This window comes from Engystomops pustulosus, chromosome 2, assembly GCF_040894005.1.
Source record: "Engystomops pustulosus chromosome 2, aEngPut4.maternal, whole genome shotgun sequence".
Taxonomy (NCBI): Eukaryota; Metazoa; Chordata; class Amphibia; order Anura; family Leptodactylidae; genus Engystomops; species Engystomops pustulosus.
The window spans coordinates 864465-885475 of record NC_092412.1 but is presented as its reverse complement, the minus strand read 5'-3'; the positions used below and the strand labels follow the sequence as shown (position 1 = coordinate 885475).

The 21011-nt window shown below is 51.5% G+C and overlaps 2 protein-coding genes across 3 annotated transcripts in view; one reads left to right on the top strand and one right to left on the bottom strand.

Moving 5' to 3' along the window:
* The window catches only part of HPX (hemopexin), a 212049-nt gene extending 206861 nt beyond the window's left edge, over nt 1-5188 (bottom strand). Inside the window, exon 1 of the mRNA XM_072133582.1 lies at nt 5100-5188. The gene's annotated coding sequence lies outside the window, so the exon portion shown is untranslated. The remainder of the gene's footprint in view (nt 1-5099) is intronic.
* Nucleotides 5189-5227: 39 nt separating this feature from the next.
* Nucleotides 5228-21011, top strand: part of TRIM3 (tripartite motif containing 3) — a 49988-nt gene continuing 34204 nt past the window's right edge. For both annotated transcript variants that reach the window (XM_072133572.1, XM_072133573.1), the window contains exon 1: nt 5228-5370. The gene's annotated coding sequence lies outside the window, so the exon portion shown is untranslated. The remainder of the gene's footprint in view (nt 5371-21011) is intronic.

Genomic DNA, 21011 nt, shown 5'->3' with positions numbered 1-21011 from the left:
ACACCTCAGTGGTGGGATACAGTCTAGGACACCTCAGTGGTGGGATACAGTCTAGGACACCTCAGTGGTAGGATACAGTCTAGGACACCTCAGTAGTGGATACAGTCTAGGACACATCAGTTGTGGATACAGTATAGGACACCTCAGTGGTGGATACAGTCTAGGACAGCTCAGTGGGGGATACAGTCTAGGACACCTCAGTGGTGGGATACAGTCTAGGACACCTCAGTGGTGGGATACAGTCTAGGACAGCTCAGTGGTGGGATACAGTCTAGGACACCTCAGTGGTGGGATACAGTCTAGGACAGCTCAGTGGGGGATACAGTCTAGGACACCTCAGTGGTGGATACAGTCTAGGACACCTCAGTGGTGGGATACCGTCTAGGACACCTCAGTGGTGGGATACCGTCTAGGACACCTCAGTGGTGGGATACAGTCTAGGACACCTCAGTGGTGGATACAGTCTAGGACACCTCAGTGGTGGGATACAGTCTAGGACACCTCAGTGGTGGGATACCGTCTAGGACACCTCAGTGGTGGGATACCGTCTAGGACACCTCAGTGGTGGGATACAGTCTAGGACACCTCAGTGGTGGGATACAGTCTAGGACACCTCAGTGGTGGGATACAGTCTAGGACACCTCAGTGGTGGGATACAGTCTAGGACACCTCAGTGGTGGGATACAGTCCAGGACACCTCACTGGTAAGATACAGTCTAGGACACCTCAGTGGTGGATACAGTCTAGGACACCTCAGTGGTAAGATACAGTCTAGGACACCTCAGTGGTGGGATACAGTCTAGGACACCTCAGTGATGGGATACAGTATAGGACACCTCAGTGGTGGATACAGTCTAGGACACCTCAGTGGTGGGATACAGTCTAGGACACCTCAGTGATGGGATACAGTCTAGGACACCTCAGTGGTGGGATACAGTCTAGGACACCTCAGTGGTGGGATACAGTCTAGGACACCTCAGTGGTGGATACAGTCTAGGACATCTCAGAGGTGGATACAGTCTAGGAAACCTCAGTGGTGGGATACAGTCTAGGACACCTCAGTGGTGGATACAGTCTAGGACATCTCAGAGGTGGATACAGTCTAGGACACCTCAGTGGTGGGATACAGTCTAGGACACCTCAGTGGTGGGATACAGTCTAGGACACCTCAGTGGTGGATACAGTCTAGGACACCTCAGTGGTGGGATACAGTCTAGGACACCTCAGTGGTGGGATACAGTCTAGGACACCTCAGTGGTGGATACAGTCTAGGACACCTCAGTGGTGGGATACAGTCTAGGACACCTCAGTGGTGGGATACAGTCTAGGACACCTCAGTGGTGGGATACAGTCTAGGACACCTCAGTGGTGGGATACAGTCTAGGACACCTCAGTGGTGGGATACAGTCTAGGGCACCTCAGTGGTGGGATACAGTCTAGGACACCTCAGTGGTGGATACAGTCTAGGACATCTCAGAGGTGGATACAGTCTAGGACACCTCAGTGGTGGGATACAGTCTAGGACACCTCAGTGGTGGGATACAGTCTAGGACACCTCAGTGGTGGATACAGTCTAGGACACCTCAGTGGTGGGATACAGTCTAGGACACCTCAGTGGTGGGATACAGTCTAGGACACCTCAGTGGTGGATACAGTCTAGGACACCTCAGTGGTGGGATACAGTCTAGGACACCTCAGTGGTGGGATACAGTCTAGGACACCTCAGTGGTGGGATACAGTCTAGGACACCTCAGTGGTGGGATACAGTCTAGGACACCTCAGTGGTGGGATACAGTCTAGGACACCTCAGTGGTGGATACAGTCTAGGGCACCTCAGTGGTGGGATACAGTCTAGGACACCTCAGTGGTGGATACAGTCTAGGACACCTCAGTGGTGGGATACAGTCTAGGACACCTCAGTGGTGGGATACAGTCTAGGACACCTCAGTGGTGGGATACAGTCTAGGACACCTCAGTGGTGGATACAGTCTAGGGCACCTCAGTGGTGGGATACAGTCTAGGACACCTCAGTGGTGGATACAGTCTAGGACACCTCAGTGGTGGGATACAGTCTAGGACTCCTCAGTGATGGATACAGTCTAGGACACCTCAGTGGTGGATACAGTCTAGGACACCTCAGTGTTGGGATACAGTCTAGGACTCCTCAGTGGTGGATACAGTCTAGGACACCTCAGTGGTGGGATACAGTCTAGGACACCTCAGTGGTGGGATACAGTCTAGGACACCTCAGTGGTGGGATACAGTCTAGGGCACCTCAGTGGTGGGATACAGTCTAGGACACCTCAGTGGTGGATACAGTCTAGGACACCTCAGTGGTGGGATACCGTCTAGGACACCTCAGTGGTGGGATACCGTCTAGGACACCTCAGTGGTGGGATACCGTCTAGGACACCTCAGTGGTGGATACAGTCTAGGACACCTCAGTGGTGGGATACAGTCTAGGACACCTCAGTGGTGGGATACCGTCTAGGACACCTCAGTGGTGGGATACCGTCTAGGACACCTCAGTGGTGGGATACAGTCTAGGACACCTCAGTGGTGGGATACAGTCTAGGACACCTCAGTGGTGGGATACAGTCTAGGACACCTCAGTGGTGGGATACAGTCTAGGACACCTCAGTGGTGGGATACAGTCTAGGACATCTCAGTGGTGGATACAGTCTAGGACACCTCAGTGGTGGGATACAGTCTAGGACACCTCAGTGGTGGGATACAGTCTAGGACACCTCAGTGGTGGGATACAGTCTAGGACACCTCAGTGGTGGATACAGTCTAGGACATCTCAGAGGTGGATACAGTCTAGGACACCTCAGTGGTGGGATACAGTCTAGGACACCTCAGTGGTGGATACAGTCTAGGACATCTCAGTGGTGGGATACAGTCTAGGACACCTCAGTGGTGGGATACAGTCTAGGACACCTCAGTGGTGGATACAGTCTAGGACATCTCAGAGGTGGATACAGTCTAGGACACCTCAGTGGTGGGATACAGTCTAGGACACCTCAGTGGTGGGATACAGTCTAGGACTCCTCAGTGGTGGGATACAGTCTAGGACACCTCAGTGGTGGGATACAGTCTAGGACACCTCAGTGGTGGGATACAGTCTAGGACACCTCAGTGGTGGGATACAGTCTAGGACACCTCAGTGGTGGGATACAGTCTAGGACACCTCAGTGGTGGGATACAGTCTAGGACACCTCAGTGGTGGATACAGTCTAGGACATCTCAGAGGTGGATACAGTCTAGGACACCTCAGTGGTGGGATACAGTCTAGGACACCTCAGTGGTGGATACAGTCTAGGACATCTCAGAGGTGGATACAGTCTAGGACACCTCAGTGGTGGGATACAGTCTAGGACACCTCAGTGGTGGGATACAGTCTAGGACACCTCAGTGATGGGATACAGTCTAGGACACCTCAGTGGTGGGATACAGTCTAGGACACCTCAGTGGTGGGATACAGTCTAGGACACCTCAGTGGTGGGATACAGTCTAGGACACCTCAGTGATGGATACAGTCTAGGACACCTCAGTGGTGGATACTGTCTAGGACACCTCAGTGATGGGATACAGTCTAGGACACCTCAGTGGTGGGATACAGTCTAGGACATCTCAGTGGTGGGATACAGTCTAGGACACCTCAGTGGTGGATACAGTCTAGGACATCTCAGTGGTGGATACAGTCTAGGACATCTCAGTGGTGGATACAGTCTAGGACATCTCAGTGGTGGGATACAGTCTAGGACACCTCAGTGGTGGATACAGTCTAGGACATCTCAGTGGTGGATACAGTCTAGGACATCTCAGTGGTGGATACAGTCTAGGACACCTCAGTGGTGGATACAGTCTAGGACACCTCAGTGATAGGATACAGTCTAGGACACCTCAGTGGTGGATACAGTCTAGGACACCTCAGTGGTGGGATACAGTCTAGGACACCTCAGTGGTGGGATACAGTCTAGGACACCTCAGTGGTGGATACAGTCTAGGACACCTCAGTGGTGGGATACAGTCTAGGACACCTCAGTGGTGGATACAGTCTAGGACACCTCAGTGGTGGATACAGTCTAGGACACCTCAGTGGTGGATACAGTCTAGGACACCTCAGTGGTGGATACAGTCTAGGACACCTCAGTGGTGGATACAGTCTAGGACTTCTCAGTGGTGGGATACAGTCTAGGACACCTCAGTGGTGGGATACAGTCTAGGACACCTCAGTGGTGGATACAGTCTAGGACACCTCAGTGGTGGGATACAGTCTAGGACACCTCAGTGGTGGATACAGTCTAGGACACCTCAGTGGTGGATACAGTCTAGGACACCTCAGTGGTGGATACAGTCTAGGACACCTCAGTGGTGGGATATAGTCTAGGACACCTCAGTGGTGGGATACTGTCTAGGACACCTCAGTGATGGGATACAGTCTAGGACACCTCAGTGGTGGGATACAGTCTAGGACATCTCAGTGGTGGGATACAGTCTAGGACACCTCAGTGGTGGATACAGTCTAGGACACCTCAGTGGTGGGATACAGTCTAGGACACCTCAGTGGTGGGATACAGTCTAGGACACCTCAGTGGTGGATACAGTCTAGGACACCTCAGTGGTGGATACAGTCTAGGACACCTCAGTGGTGGGATACAGTCTAGGACACCTCAGTGGTGGGATACAGTCTAGGACACCTCAGTGGTGGGATACAGTCTAGGACACCTCAGTGGTGGGATACAATCTAGGACACCTCAGTGGTGGGATACAGTCTAGGACACCTCAGTGGTGGGATACAATCTAGGACACCTCAGTGGTGGGATACAGTCTAGGACACCTCAGTGGTGGGATACAGTCTAGGACACCTCAGTGGTGGGATACAGTCTAGGACACCTCAGTGGTGGGATACAGTCTAGGACACCTCAGTGGTGGGATACAATCTAGGATACCTCAGTGGTGGATACAGTCTAGGACACCTCAGTGGTGGGATATAGTCTAGGACACCTCAGTGGTGGATACAGTCTAGGACACCTCAGTGGTGGGATACAGTGTATCTGTGTGCTGTGTGGCAGGAGATTAGATACGTTAGATACCTCCCTGGCCTCCTGCAGAGGGCAGTGCTTGCTGTTACATGATTGGACGGTGTCCGGGATGGGACATTTCCTGGACCGCGGACAATCCGGGAGCTCGTGTTGCCATGGTAATCCTCCGGCCGCCGCACGTCTAATTGCGGGTGTGTCGCGATACGTCAGGCTGTGGGCGTGGCCAGGGAGGGCGGCGCTGCGGTGACATCATCACTCTCAGCTGTTCTCTCTACAATGGCAGCCGCAGCCAGAGAGGCCGAGGCCTGAGAACCGCCCGAGGGTGAGTCACCCCACAGCGCCCCCACTACAGCCCGAGCCCCCGCCGCACCCCGACTACTGCACGAGCAACCGACAACAGCCCGAGCACCCTATATGTATATATTATCACCTGCCTCCTCCCTGTATATATATATACATCACCTGCCCCCTCCCTGTATATATATACATCACCTGCCTCCTCCCTGTATATATATATACATCACCTGCCCCCTCCCTGTATATATATACATCACCTGCCCCCTCCCTGTATATATATACATCACCTGCCCCCTCCCTGTATATATATACATCACCTGCCTCCTCCCTATATATATATACATCACCTGCCTCCTCCCTGTATATATATACATCACCTGCCCCCTCCCTATATATATATATACATCACCTGCCCCCTCCCTATATATATATATACATCACCTGCCTCCTCCCTGTATATATATACATCACCTGCCCCCTCCCTGTATATATATATATACATCACCTGCCCCCTCCCTGTATATATATACATCACCCGCCCCCTCCCTGTATATATATACATCACCTGCCCCCTCCCTGTATATATATACATCACCTGCCTCCTCCCTGTATATATATATACATCACCTGCCCCCTCCCTGTATATATATACATCACCTGCCTCCTCCCTATATATATATACATCACCTGCCTCCTCCCTGTATATATATACATCACCTGCCCCCTCCCTGTATATATATACATCACCTGCCCCCTCCCTGTATATATATACATCACCTGCCTCCTCCCTATATATATATACATCACCTGCCTCCTCCCTGTATATATATACATCACCTGCCCCCTCCCTGTATATATATATATACATCACCTGCCCCCTCCCTGTATATATATACATCACCCGCCCCCTCCCTGTATATATATATACATCACCTGCCCCCTCCCTGTATATATATACATCACCTGCCTCCTCCCTGTATATATATATACATCACCTGCCCCCTCCCTGTATATATATACATCACCTGCCCCCTCCCTGTATATATATATATACATCACCTGCCCCCTCCCTGTATATATATATACATCACCTGCCCCCTCCCTGTATATATATACATCACCTGCCTCCTCCCTGTATATATATATACATCACCTGCCTCCTCCCTGTATATATATATACATCACCTGCCCCCTCCCTGTATATATATACATCACCTGCCCCCTCCCTGTATATATATATATACATCACCTGCCCCCTCCCTGTATATATATACATCACCTGCCCCCTCCCTGTATATATATACATCACCTGCCCCCTCCCTGTATATATATACATCACCTGCCCCCTCCCTGTATATATATATATATACATCACCTGCCCCCTCCCTATATATATATACATCACCTGCCCCCTCCCTGTATATATATATACATCACCTGCCCCCTCCCTGTATATATATATACATCACCTGCCCCCTCCCTATATATATATATACATCACCTGCCCCCTCCCTGTATATATATATACATCACCTGCCCCCTCCCTATATATATATACATCACCTGCCCCCTCCCTATATATATATACATCACCTGCCCCCTCCCTATATATATATACATCACCTGCCCCCTCCCTGTATATATATATACATCACCTGCCCCCTCCCTGTATATATATATACATCACCTGCCCCCTCCCTGTATATATATACATCACCTGCCCCCTCCCTGTATATATATATACATCACCTGCCCCCTCCCTGTATATATATATATACATCACCTGCCCCCTCCCTGTATATATATATACATCACCTGCCCCCTCCCTGTATATATATATACATCACCTGCCCCCTCCCTGTATATATATACATCACCTGCCCCCTCCCTGTATATATATATACATCACCTGCCCCCTCCCTGTATATATATATACATCACCTGCCCCCTCCCTGTATATATATATACATCACCTGCCCCCTCCCTGTATATATATACATCACCTGCCCCCTCCCTGTATATATATATACATCACCTGCCCCCTCCCTGTATATATATATACATCACCTGCCCCCTCCCTGTATATATATATACATCACCTGCCCCCTCCCTGTATATATATATACATCACCTGCCCCCTCCCTGTATATATATATACATCACCTGCCCCCTCCCTGTATATATATATACATCACCTGCCCCCTCCCTGTATATATATACATCACCTGCCCCCTCCCTGTATATATATATACATCACCTGCCCCCTCCCTGTATATATATATACATCACCTGCCCCCTCCCTGTATATATATATACATCACCTGCCCCCTCCCTGTATATATATATACATCACCTGCCCCCTCCCTGTATATATATATACATCACCTGCCCCCTCCCTGTATATATATATACATCACCTGCCCCCTCCCTGTATATATATATACATCACCTGCCCCCTCCCTATATATATATATATATATATACATCACCTGCCCCCTCCCTATATATATATATATACATCACCTGCCCCCTCCCTATATATATATATATACATCACCTGCCCCCTCCCTATATATATATACATCACCTGCCCCCTCCCTATATATATATACATCACCTGCCCCCTCCCTATATATATATACATCACCTGCCCCCTCCCTGTATATATATATACATCACCTGCCCCCTCCCTGTATATATATATACATCACCTGCCCCCTCCCTGTATATATATATACATCACCTGCCCCCTCCCTGTATATATATATACATCACCTGCCCCCTCCCTGTATATATATATACATCACCTGCCCCCTCCCTGTATATATATATACATCACCTGCCCCCTCCCTGTATATATATATACATCACCTGCCCCCTCCCTGTATATATATATACATCACCTGCCCCCTCCCTGTATATATATATACATCACCTGCCCCCTCCCTGTATATATATATACATCACCTGCCCCCTCCCTGTATATATATATACATCACCTGCCCCCTCCCTGTATATATATATACATCACCTGCCTCATCCCTGTATATATATATACATCACCTGCCCCCTCCCTATATATATATACATCACCTTCCCCCTCCCTGTATATATATATACATCACCTTCCCCCTCCCTGTATATATATATACATCACCTTCCCCCTCCCTGTATATATATACATCACCTGCCTCCTCCCTGTATATATATATACATCACCTGCCTCCTCCCTGTATATATATATATACATCACCTGCCCCCTCCCTGTATATATATATATACATCACCTGCCCCCTCCCTGTATATATATACATCACCTGCCCCCTCCCTATATATATATATACATCACCTGCCCCCTCCCTGTATATATATATACATCACCTGCCCCCTCCCTGTATATATATATACATCACCTGCTCCCTCCCTGTATATATATATATACATCACCTGCACCCTCCCTGTATATATATATACATCACCCGCACCCTCCCTGTATATATATATACATCACCCGCCCCCTCCCTGTATACATATATACATCACCCGCCCCCTCCCTGTATACATATATACATCACCCGCCCCCTCCCTGTATACATATATACATCACCCGCCCCCTCCCTGTATACATATATACATCACCCGCCCCCTCCCTGTATACATATATACATCACCCGCCCCCTCCCTGTATACATATATACATCACCCGCCCCCTCCCTGTATACATATATACATCACCCGCCCCCTCCCTGTATACATATATACATCACCCGTGTCATGTCTAGCCTCTTCTCCTCTGGTTCTCCTCATGGATGTCCTGCTTCCCTCCTGTCCCTGTGTATGGTTGGTTCCCTCTGTGTAGGTTCTCCTGTCTCGGTCTCTTTTTCCCATGTCATGTCTGGCCTCTTCTCCGCTGGTTCTCCTCATGGATGTCCTGCTTCCCTCCTGTGCCTGTGTACGGTTCCCTCTGTGTAGGTTCTCCTGTCTCGGTCTCTTTTTCCCATGTCATGTCTGGCCTCTTCTCCTCAGGTTCTCCTCATGGATGTCCTGCTTCCCTCCTGTCCGTGTGTATGGTTCCCTCTGTGTAGGTTCTCCTGTCTCGGTCTCTTTTTCCCATGTCATGTCTGGCCTCTTCTCCCCTGGTTCTCCTCATGGATGTCCTGCTTCCCTCCTGTGCCTGTGTATGGTTCCCTCTGTGTAGGTTCTCCTGTCTCGGCCTCTTTTTCCCATGTCATGTCTGGCCTCTTCTCCTCTGGTTCTCCTCATGGATGTCCTGCTTCCCTCTTGTCCCTGTGTATGGTTCCCTCTGTGTAGGTTCTCCTGTCTCGGTCTCTTTTTCCCATGTCATGTCTGGCCTCCTCTCCCCTGGTTCTCCTCATGGATGTCCTGCTTCCCTCCTGTCCGTGTGTATGGTTCCCTCTGTGTAGGTTCTCCTGTCTCGGTCTCTTTTTCCCATGTCATGTCTGGCCTCTTCTCCTCTGGTTCTCCTCATGGATGTCCTGCTTCCCTCCTGTGCCTGTGTATGGTTCCCTCTGTGTAGGTTCTCCTGTCTCGGTCTCTTTTTCCCATGTCATGTCTGGCCTCCTCTCCCCTGGTTCTCCTCATGGATGTCCTGCTTCCCTCCTGTCCGTGTGTATGGTTCCCTCTGTGTAGGTTCTCCTGTCTCGGTCTGTTTTTCCCATGTCATGTCTGGCCTCTTCTCCTCAGGTTCTCCTCATGGATGTCCTGCTTCCCTCCTGTGTCTGTGTATGGTTCCCTCTGTGTAGGTTCTCCTGTCTCGGTCTCTTTTTCCCATGTCATGTCTGGCCTCTTCTCCTCAGGTTCTCCTCATGGATGTCCTGCTTCCCTCCTGTGCCTGTGTATGGTTCCCTCTGTGTAGGTTCTCCTGTCTCGGCCTCTTTTTCCCATGTCATGTCTGGCCTCTTCTCCCCTGGTTCTCCTCATGGATGTCCTGCTTCCCTCCTGTCCCTGTGTACGGTTCCCTCTGTGTAGGTTCTCCTGTCTCGGTCTCTTTTTCCCATGTCATGTCTGGCCTCTTCTCCTCTGGTTCTCCTCATGGATGTCCTGCTTCCCTCCTGTCCGTGTGTATGGTTCCCTCTGTGTAGGTTCTCCTGTCTCGGTCTCTTTTTCCCATGTCATGTCTGGCCTCTTCTCCTCTGGTTCTCCTCATGGATGTCCTGCTTCCCTCCTGTGCCTGTGTATGGTTCCCTCTGTGTAGGTTCTCCTGTCTTGGTCTCTTTTTCCCATGTCATGTCTGGCCTCTTCTCCTCTGGTTCTCCTCCTGGATGTCCTGCTTCCCTCCTGTGTCTGTGTATGGTTCCCTCTGTGTAGGTTCTCCTGTCTCGGCCTCTTTTTCCCATGTCATGTCTGGCCTCTTCTCCTCTGGTTCTTCTCATAGATGTCCTGCTTCCCTCCTGTGTCTGTGTATGGTTCCCTCTGTGTAGGTTCTCCTGTCTTGGTCTCTTTTTCCCATGTCATGTCTGGCCTCTTCTCCTCTGGTTCTTCTCATGGATGTCCTGCTTCCCTCCTGTGTCTGTGTATGGTTCCCTCTGTGTAGGTTCTCCTGTCTCTGTCTCTTTTTCCCATGTCCTGTCTGGCCTCTTCTCCTCTGGTGCTCCTCATGGATGTCCTGCTTCCCTCCTGTGTCTGTGTATGGTTCCCTCTGTGTAGGTTCTCCTGTCTCGGTCTCTTTTTCCCATGTCATGTCTAGCCTCTTCTCCTCTGGTTCTCCTCATGGATGTCCTGCTTCCCTCCTGTCCCTGTGTACGGTTCCCTCTGTGTAGGTTCTCCTGTCTCGGTCTCTTTTTCCCATGTCATGTCTGGCCTCTTCTCCTCTGGTTCTCCTCATGGATGTCCTGCTTCCCTTGTGCCTGTGTATGGTTCCCTCTGTGTAGGTTCTCCTGTCTGGCCTCTTCTCCTCTGGTTCTCCTCATGGATGTCCTGCTTCCCTCCTGTGCCTGTGTATGGTTCCCTCTGTGTAGGATCTCCTGTCTCGGTCTCTTCTCCTCTGGTTCTCCTCATGGATGTCCTGCTTCCCTCCTGTGCCTGTGTACGGTTCCCTCTGTGTAGGTTGTCCTGTCTCGGCCTCTTTTTCCCATGTCATGTCTGGCCTCTTCTCCTCTGGTTCTCCTCCTGGATGTCCTGCTTCCCTCCTGTGCCTGTGTACGGTTCCCTCTGTGTAGGTTCTCCTGTCTCGGTCTCTTTTTCCTTTGTCATGTCTGGCCTCTTCTCCTCTGGTTCTCCTCATGGATGTCCTGCTTCCCTCCTGTGCCTGTGTATGGTTCCCTCTGTGTAGGTTCTCCTGTCTCGGTCTCTTTTTCCCATGTCATGTCTGGCCTCTTCTCCTCTGGTTCTCTTCATGGATGTCCTGCTTCCCTCCTGTGCCTGTGTATGGTTCCCTCTGTGTAGGTTCTCCTGTCTCGGTCTCTTTTTCCCATGTCGTGTCTGGCCTCTTCTCCTCTGGTTCTCCTCATGGATGTCCTGCTTCCCTCCTGTGCCTGTATATGGTTCCCTCTGTGTAGGTTCTCCTGTCTCGGTCTCTTTTTCCTTTGTCATGTCTGGCCTCTTCTCCTCTGGTTCTCCTCATGGATGTCCTGCTTCCCTCCTTTGCCTGTGTACGGTTCCCTCTGTGTAGGTTCTCCTGTCTCGGTCTCTTTTTCCTTTATCATGTCTGGCCTCTTCTCCTCTGGTTCTCCTCATGGATGTCCTGCTTCCCCTGTGCCTGTGTATGGTTCCCTCTGTGTAGGTTCTCCTGTCTCGGTCTCTTTTTCCTTTATCATGTCTGGCCTCTTCTCCTCTGGTTCTCCTCATGGATGTCCTGCTTCCCTCCTGTGCCTGTGTATGGTTCCCTCTGTGTAGGTTCTCCTGTCTCGGCCTCTTTTTCCCATGTCATGTCTGGCCTCTTCTCCTCTGGTTCTCCTCATGGATGTCCTGCTTCCGTCCTGTGCCTGTGTACGGTTCCCTCTGTGTAGGTTCTCCTGTCTCGGTCTCTTTTTCCCATGTCATGTCTGGCCTCTTCTCCTCAGGTTCTCCTCATGGATGTCCTGCTTCCCTCCTGTGCCTGTGTACGGTTCCCTCTGTGTAGGTTCTCCTGTCTCGGCCTCTTTTTCCCATGTCATGTCTGGCCTCTTCTCCTCTGGTTCTCTTCATGGATGTCCTGCTTCCCTCCTGTGTCTGTGTACGGTTCCCTCTGTGTAGGTTCTCCTGTCTCGGTCTCTTTTTCCCATGTCATGTCTGGCCTCTTCTCCTCTGGTTCTCCTCATGGATGTCCTGCTTCCCTCCTGTGCCTGTGTATGGTTCCCTCTGTGTAGGTTCTCCTGTCTCGGTCTCTTTTTCCCATGTCATGTCTGGCCTCTTCTCCGCTGGTTCTCCTCATGGATGTCCTGCTTCCCTCCTGTCCCTGTGTACGGTTCCCTCTGTGTAGGTTCTCCTGTCTCGGTCTCTTTTTCCCATGTCATGTCTGGCCTCTTCTCCTCTGGTTCTCCTCATGGATGTCCTGCTTCCCCCTGTCCCTGTGTATGGTTCCCTCTGTGTAGGTTCTCCTGTCTCGGTCTCTTTTTCCCATGTCATGTCTGGCCTCTTCTCCTCTGGTTCTCTTCATGGATGTCCTGCTTCCCTCCTGTGCTGTGTATGGTTCCCTCTGTGTAGGTTCTCCTGTCTCGGTCTCTTTTTCCCATGTCATGTCTGGCTTCTTCTCCTCTGGTTCTCCTCCTGGATGTCCTGCTTCCCTCCTGTCCCTGTGTATGGTTCCCTCTGTGTAGGTTCTCCTGTCTCGGTCTCTTTTTCCCATGTCATGTCTGGCCTCTTCTCCTCTGGTTCTCCTCCTGGATGTCCTGCTTCCCTCCTGTGCCTGTGTATGGTTTTCTCTGTGTAGGTTCTCCTGTCTCGGTCTCTTCTCCTCTGGGTTTCCTCATGGATGTCCTGCTTCCCTCCTGTGCCTGTGTATGGTTTTCTCTGTGTAGGTTCTCCTGTCTCGGTCTCTTCTCCTCTGGGTCTCCTCATGGATGTCCTGCTTCCCTCCTGTGCCTGTGTATGGTTCCCTCTGTGTAGGTTCTCCTGTCTCGGTCTCTTTTTCCCATGTCATGTCTGGCCTCTTCTCCTCTGGTTCTCCTCATGGATGTCCTGCTTCCCCCTGTCCCTGTGTATGGTTCCCTCTGTGTAGGTTCTCCTGTCTCGGTCTCTTTTTCCCATGTCATGTCTGGCCTCTTCTCCTCTGGTTCTCCTCCTGGATGTCCTGCTTCCCTCCTGTGCCTGTGTATGGTTCCCTCTGTGTAGGTTCTCCTGTCTCGGTCTCTTTTTCCTTTGTCATGTCTGGCCTCTTCTCCTCTGGTTCTCCTCATGGATGTCCTGCTTCCCTCCTGTGCCTGTGTACGGTTCCCTCTGTGTAGGTTCTCCTGTCTCGGTCTCTTTTTCCCATGTCGTGTCTGGCCTCTTCTCCTCTGGTTCTTCTCATGGATGTCCTGCTTCCCTCCTGTGCCTGTGTATGGTTCCCTCTGTGTAGGTTCTCCTGTCTCGGTCTCTTTTTCCCATGTCATGTCTAGCCTCTTCTCCTCTGGTTCTCTTCATGGATGTCCTGCTTCCCTCCTGTGCCTGTGTATGGTTCCCTCTGTGTAGGTTCTCCTGTCTCGGTCTCTTTTTCCCATGTCATGTCTGGCCTCTTCTCCCCTGGTTCTCCTCATGGATGTCCTGCTTCCCTCCTGTGCCTGTGTATGGTTCCCTCTGTGTAGGTTCTCCTGTCTCGGTCTCTTTTTCCCATGTCATGTCTGGCCTCTTCTCCTCTGGTTCTCCTCCTGGATGTCCTGCTTCCCTCCTGTCCCTGTGTACGGTTCCCTCTGTGTAGGTTCTCCTGTCTCGGTCTCTTTTTCCCATGTCATGTCTGGCCTCTTCTCCCCTGGTTCTCCTCATGGATGTCCTGCTTCCCTCCTGTGCCTGTGTATGGTTTTCTCTGTGTAGGTTCTCCTGTCTTGGTCTCTTCTCCTCTGGGTTTCCTCATGGATGTCCTGCTTCCCTCCTGTGCCTGTGTATGGTTTTCTCTGTGTAGGTTCTCCTGTCTCGGTCTCTTCTCCTCTGGGTCTCCTCATGGATGTCCTGCTTCCCTCCTGTGCCTGTGTATGGTTCCCTCTGTGTAGGTTCTCCTGTCTCGGTCTCTTTTTCCCATGTCATGTCTGGCCTCTTCTCCTAAGGTTCTCCTCATGGATGTCCTGCTTCCCTCCTGTGTCTGTGTACGGTTCCCTCTGTGTAGGTTCTCCTGTCTCGGTCTCTTTTTCCCATGTCATGTCTGGCCTCTTCTCCCCTGGTTCTCCTCATGGATGTCCCGCTTCCCTCCTGTGTCTGTCTATGGTTCCCTCTGTGTAGGTTCTCCTGTCTCGGTCTCTTTTTCCCATGTCATGTCTGGCTTCTTCTCCTCTGGTACTCCTCCTGGATGTCCTGCTTCCCTCTTGTCCCTGTGTACGGTTCCCTCTGTGTAGGTTCTCCTGTCTCGGTCTCTTTTTCCTTTGTCATGTCTGGCCTCTTCTCCCCTGGTTCTCCTCATGGATGTCCTGCTTCCCTCCTGTGCCTGTGTATGGTTCCCTCTGTGTAGGTTCTCCTGTCTCGGTCTCTTTTTCCCATGTCATGTCTGGCCTCTTCTCCTCTGGTTCTCCTCCTGGATGTCCTGCTTCCCTCCTGTGCCTGTGTATGGTTTTCTCTGTGTAGGTTCTCCTGTCTCGGTCTCTTCTCCTCTGGGTTTCCTCATGGATGTCCTGCTTCCCTCCTGTGCCTGTGTATGGTTTTCTCTGTGTAGGTTCTCCTGTCTCGGTCTCTTCTCCTCTGGGTCTCCTCATGGATGTCCTGCTTCCCTCCTGTGCCTGTGTATGGTTCCCTCTGTGTAGGTTCTCCTGTCTCGGTCTCTTTTTCCCATGTCATGTCTGGCCTCTTCTCCTCTGGTTCTCCTCATGGATGTCCTGCTTCCCCCTGTCCCTGTGTATGGTTCCCTCTGTGTAGGTTCTCCTGTCTCGGTCTCTTTTTCCCATGTCATGTCTGGTCTCTTCTCCTCTGGTTCTCCTCCTGGATGTCCTGCTTCCCTCCTGTGCCTGTGTATGGTTCCCTCTGTGTAGGTTTTCCTGTCTCGGTCTCTTTTTCCCATGTCGTGTCTGGCCTCTTCTCCGCTGGTTCTCCTCATGGATGTCCTGCTTCCCTCCTGTGCCTGTGTATGGTTCCCAGGTTCTCCTGTCTCGGTCTCTTTTTCCCATGTCATGTCTGGCCTCTTCTCCTCTGGTTCTCCTCATGGATGTCCTGCTTCCCTCCTGTGCCTGTGTATGGTTCCCTCTGTGTAGGTTCTCCTGTCTCGGTCTCTTTTTCCCATGTCATGTCTGGCCTCTTCTCCTCTGGTTCTCCTCATGGATGTCCTGCTTCCCTCCTGTGCCTGTGTATGGTTCCCTCTGTGTAGGTTCTCCTGTCTCGGTCTCTTTTTCCCATGTCATGTCTGGCCTCTTCTCCTCTGGTTCTCCTCCTGGATGTCCTGCTTCCCTCCTGTGCCTGTGTATGGTTCCCTCTGTGTAGGTTCTTCTGTCTCGGTCTCTTTTTCCCATGTCATGTCTGGCCTCTTCTCCCCTGGTTCTCCTCCTGGATGTCCTGCTTCCCTCCTGTGCCTGTGTATGGTTCCCTCTGTGTAGGTTCTCCTGTCTCTGTCTCTTTTTCCCATGTCATGTCTGGCCTCTTCTCCTCAGGTTCTCCTCATGGATGTCCTGCTTCCCTCCTGTGCCTGTGTATGGTTCCCTCTGTGTAGGTTCTCCTGTCTCGGTCTCTTTTTCCCATGTCATGTCTGGCCTCTTCTCCTCTGGTTCTCCTCATGGATGTCCTGCTTCCCTCCTGTGCCTGTGTATGGTTCCCTCTGTGTAGGTTCTCCTGTCTCGGTCTCTTTTTCCCATGTCATGTCTGGCCTCTTCTCCTCTGGTTCTCCTCATGGATGTCCTGCTTCCCTCCTGTGCCTGTGTATGGTTCCCTCTGTGTAGGTTCTCCTGTCTCGGTCTCTTTTTCCCATGTCATGTCTGGCCTCTTCTCCTCTGGTTCTCCTCATGGATGTCCTGCTTCCCTCCTGTGCCTGTGTATGGTTCCCTCTGTGTAGGTTCTCCTGTCTCGGTCTCTTTTTCCCATGTCATGTCTGGTCTCTTCTCCCCTGGTTCTCCTCATGGATGTCCTGCTTCCCCCCTGTGCCTGTGTACGGTTCCCTCTGTGTAGGTTCTCCTGTCTCGGTCTCTTTTTCCCATGTCATGTCTGGCCTCTTCTCCTCTGGTTCTCCTCATGGATGTCCTGCTTCCCTCCTGTGCCTGTGTATGGTTCCCTCTGTGTAGGTTCTCCTGTCTGGCCTCTTCTCCTCTGGTTCTCCTCATGGATGTCCTGCTTCCCTCCTGTGCCTGTGTATGGTTCCCTCTGTGTAGGTTCTCCTGTCTCGGTCTCTTTTTCCTTTGTCATGTCTGGCCTCTTCTCCTCTGGTTCTCCTCCTGGATGTCCTGCTTCCCTCCTGTGCCTGTGTATGGTTCCCTCTGTGTAGGTTCTCCTGTCTCGGTCTCTTTTTCCCATGTCATGTCTGGCCTCTTCTCCTCTGGTTCTCCTCATGGATGTCCTGCTTCCCTCCTGTGCCTGTGTACGGTTCCCTCTGTGTAGGTTCTCCTGTCTCGGTCTCTTTTTCCCATGTCATGTCTGGCCTCTTCTCCTCTGGTTCTCCTCATGGATGTCCTGCTTCCCTCCTGTGCCTGTGTACGGTTCCCTCTGTGTAGGTTCTCCTGTCTCGGTCTCTTTTTCCCATGTCATGTCTGGCCTCTTCTCCTCTGGTTCTCCTCATGGATGTCCTGCTTCCCTCCTGTGCCTGTGTACGGTTCCCTCTGTGTAGGTTCTCCTGTCTCGGTCTCTTTTTCCCATGTCATGTCTGGCCTCTTCTCCTCTGGTTCTCCTCATGGATGTCCTGCTTCCCTCCTGTGCCTGTGTACGGTTCCCTCTGTGTAGGTTCTCCTGTCTCGGTCTCTTTTTCCCATGTCATGTCTGGCCTCTTCTCCCCTGGTTCTCCTCCTGGATGTCCTGCTTCCTCCTGTCCCTGTGTATGGTTGGTTCCCTCTGTGTAGGTTCTCCTGTCTCGGTCTCTTTTTCCCATGTCATGTCTGGCCTCTTCTCCTCTGGTTCTCCTCATGGATGTCCTGCTTCCCTCCTGTGCTTGTGTATGGTTCCCTCTGTGTAGGTTCTCCTGTCTCGGTCTCTTTTTCCCATGTCATGTCTGGCCTCTTCTCCGCTGGTTCTCCTCATGGATGTCCTGCTTCCCTCCTATGCCTGTGTATGGTTCCCTTTGTGTAGGTTCTCCTGTCTCGGTCTCTTTTTCCCATGTCATGTCTGGCCTCTTCTCCTCTGGTTCTCCTCATGGATGTCCTGCTTCCCTCCTGTCCGTGTGTACGGTTCCCTCTGTGTAGGTTTTCCTGTCTCGGTCTCTTTTTCCCATGTCATGTCTGGCCTCTTCTCCTCTGGTTCTCCTCATGGATGTCCTGCTTCCCTCCTGTGTATGGTTCCCTCTGTGTAGGTTCTCCTGTCTCGGTCTCTTTTTCCCATGTCATGTCTGGCCTCTTCTCCTCTGGTTCTCCTCATGGATGTCCTGCTTCCCTCCTGTCCCTGTGTACGGTTCCCTCTGTGTAGGTACTCCTGTCTCGGTCTCTTTTTCCCATGTCATGTCTGGCCTATTCTCCTCAGGTTCTCCTCATGGATGTCCTGCTTCCCTCCTGTGCCTGTGTACGGTTCCCTCTGTGTAGGTTCTTCTGTCTCGGTCTCTTTTTCCCATGTCATGTCTGGCCTCTTCTCCCCTGGTTCTCCTCATGGATGTCCTGCTTCCCTCCTGTCCCTGTGTACGGTTCCCTCTGTGTAGGTTCTCCTGTCTCGGTCTCTTTTTCCCATGTCATGTCTGGCCTCTTCTCCTCTGGTTCTCCTCATGGATGTCCTGCTTCCCTTGTGCCTGTGTATGGTTCCCTCTGTGTAGGTTCTCCTGTCTCGGTCTCTTTTTCCCATGTCATGTCTGGCCTCTTCTCCTCTGGTTCTCCTCATGGATGTCCTGCTTCCCTCCTGTGTCTGTGTATGGTTCCCTCTTTGTAGTTTCTCCTGTCTCGGTCTCTTTTTCCCATGTCATGTCTGGCCTCTTCTCCTCTGGTTCTCCTCCTGGATGTCCTGCTTCCCTCCTGTGCCTGTGTATGGTTCCCTTTGTGTAGGTTTTCCTGTCTCGGTCTCTTTTTCCCATGTCATGTCTGGCCTCTTCTCCTCTGGTTCTCCTCATGGATGTCCTGCTTCCCTCCTGTGTCTGTGTATGGTTCCCTCTGTGTAGGTTCTCCTGTCTCGGTCTCTTTTTCCCATGTCATGTCTGGCCTCTTCTCCTCTGGTTCTCCTCCTGGATGTCCTGCTTCCCTCCTGTGCCTGTGTATGGCTCCCTCTGTGTAGGTTCTCCTGTCTCGGCCTCTTTTTCCCATGTCATGTCTGGCCTCTTCTCCTCTGGTTCTCCTCATGGATGTCCTGCTTCCCTCCTATGCCTGTGTACGGTTCCCTCTGTGTAGGTTTTCCTGTCTCGGTCTCTTTTTCCCATGTCATGTCTGGCCTCTTCTCCTCTGGTTCTCCTCATGGATGTCCTGCTTCCCTCCTGTGTATGGTTCCCTCTGTGTAGGTTCTCCTGTCTCGGTCTCTTTTTCCCATGTCATGTCTGGCCTCTTCTCCTCTGGTTCTCCTCATGGATGTCCTGCTTCCCTCCTGTCCCTGTGTACGGTTCCCTCTGTGTAGGTACTCCTGTCTCGGTCTCTTTTTCCCATGTCATGTCTGGCCTCTTCTCCTCAGGTTCTCCTCATGGATGTCCTGCTTCCCTCCTGTGCCTGTGTACGGTTCCCTCTGTGTAGGTTCTTCTGTCTCGGTCTCTTTTTCCCATGTCATGTCTGGCCTCTTCTCCCCTGGTTCTCCTCATGGATGTCCTGCTTCCCTCCTGTCCCTGTGTACGGTTCCCTCTGTGTAGGTTCTCCTGTCTCGGTCTCTTTTTCCCATGTCATGTCTGGCCTCTTCTCCTCTGGTTCTCCTCATGGATGTCCTGCTTCCCTTGTGCCTGTGTATGGTTCCCTCTGTGTAGGTTCTCCTGTCTCGGTCTCTTTTTCCCATGTCATGTCTGGCCTCTTCTCCTCTGGTTCTCCTCATGGATGTCCTGCTTCCCTCCTGTGTCTGTGTATGGTTCCCTCTTTGTAGTTTCTCCTGTCTCGGTCTCTTTTTCCCATGTCATGTCTGGCCTCTTCTCCTCTGGTTCTCCTCCTGGATGTCCTGCTTCCCTCCTGTGCCTGTGTATGGTTCCCTTTGTGTAGGTTTTCCTGTCTCGGTCTCTTTTTCCCATGTCATGTCTGGCCTCTTCTCCTCTGGTTCTCCTCATGGATGTCCTGCTTCCCTCCTGTGTCTGTGTATGGTTCCCTCTGTGTAGGTTCTCCTGTCTCGGTCTCTTTTTCCCATGTCATGTCTGGCCTCTTCTCCTCTGGTTCTCCTCCTGGATGTCCTGCTTCCCTCCTGTGCCTGTGTATGGTTCCCTCTGTGTAGGTTCTCCTGTCTCGGTCTCTTTTTCCCATGTCATGTCTGGCCTCTTCTCCTCTGGTTCTCCTCATGGATGTCCTGCTTCCCTCCTGTCCCTGTGTACGGTTCCCTCTGTGTAGGTTCTCCTGTCTCGGTCTCTTTTTTCCATGTCATGTCTGGCCTCTTCTCCTCTTGTTCTCCTCCTGGTTGTCCTGCTTCCCTCCTGTGCCTGTGTATGGTTCCCTCTGTGTAGGTTCTCCTGTCTCGGTCTCTTTTTCCCATGTCATGTCTGGCCTCTTCTCCTCTGGTTCTCCTCATGGATGTCCTGCTTCCCTCCTGTGTCTGTGTATGGTTCCCTCTGTGTAGGTTCTCCTGTCTCGGTCTCTTTTTCCCATGTCATGTCTGGCCTCTTCTCCTCTGGTTCTCCTCCTGGATGTCCTGCTTCCCTCCTGTCCCTGTGTACGGTTCCCTCTGTGTAGGTTCTCCTGTCTCGGTCTCTTTTTCCCATGTCATGTCTGGCCTCTTCTCCTCTGGTTCTCCTCATGGATGTCCTGCTTCCCTTGTGCCTGTGTATGGTTCCCTCTGTGTAGGTTCTCCTGTCTGGCCTCTTCTCCTCTGGTTCTCCTCATGGATGTCCTGCTTCCCTCCTGTGCCTGTGTACGGTTCCCTCTGTGTAGGTTCTCCTGTCTCGGTCTCTTTTTCCCATGTCATGTCTGGCCTCTTCTCCTCTGGTTCTCCTCATGGATGTCCTGCTTCCCTCCTGTGTCTGTGTATGGTTCCCTCTGTGTAGGTTCTCCTGTCTCGGTCTCTTTTTCCCATGTCATGTCTGGCCTCTTCTCCTCTGGTTCTCCTCATGGATGTCCTGGTTCCTTCTGTGTAGGTTCTCCTGTCTCGGTCTCTTTTTCCCATGTCATGTCTGGCCTCTTCTCCTCTGGTTCTTCTCATGGATGTCCTGCTTCCCTCCTGTGCCTGTGTACGGTTCCCTCTGTGTAGGTTCTCCTGTCTCGGTCTCTTTTTCCCATGTCATGTCTGGCCTCTTCTCCTCTGGTTCTCCTCATGGATGTCCTGCTTCCCTCCTGTGCCTGTGTACGGTTCCCTCTGTGTAGGTTCTCCTGTCTCGGTCTCTTT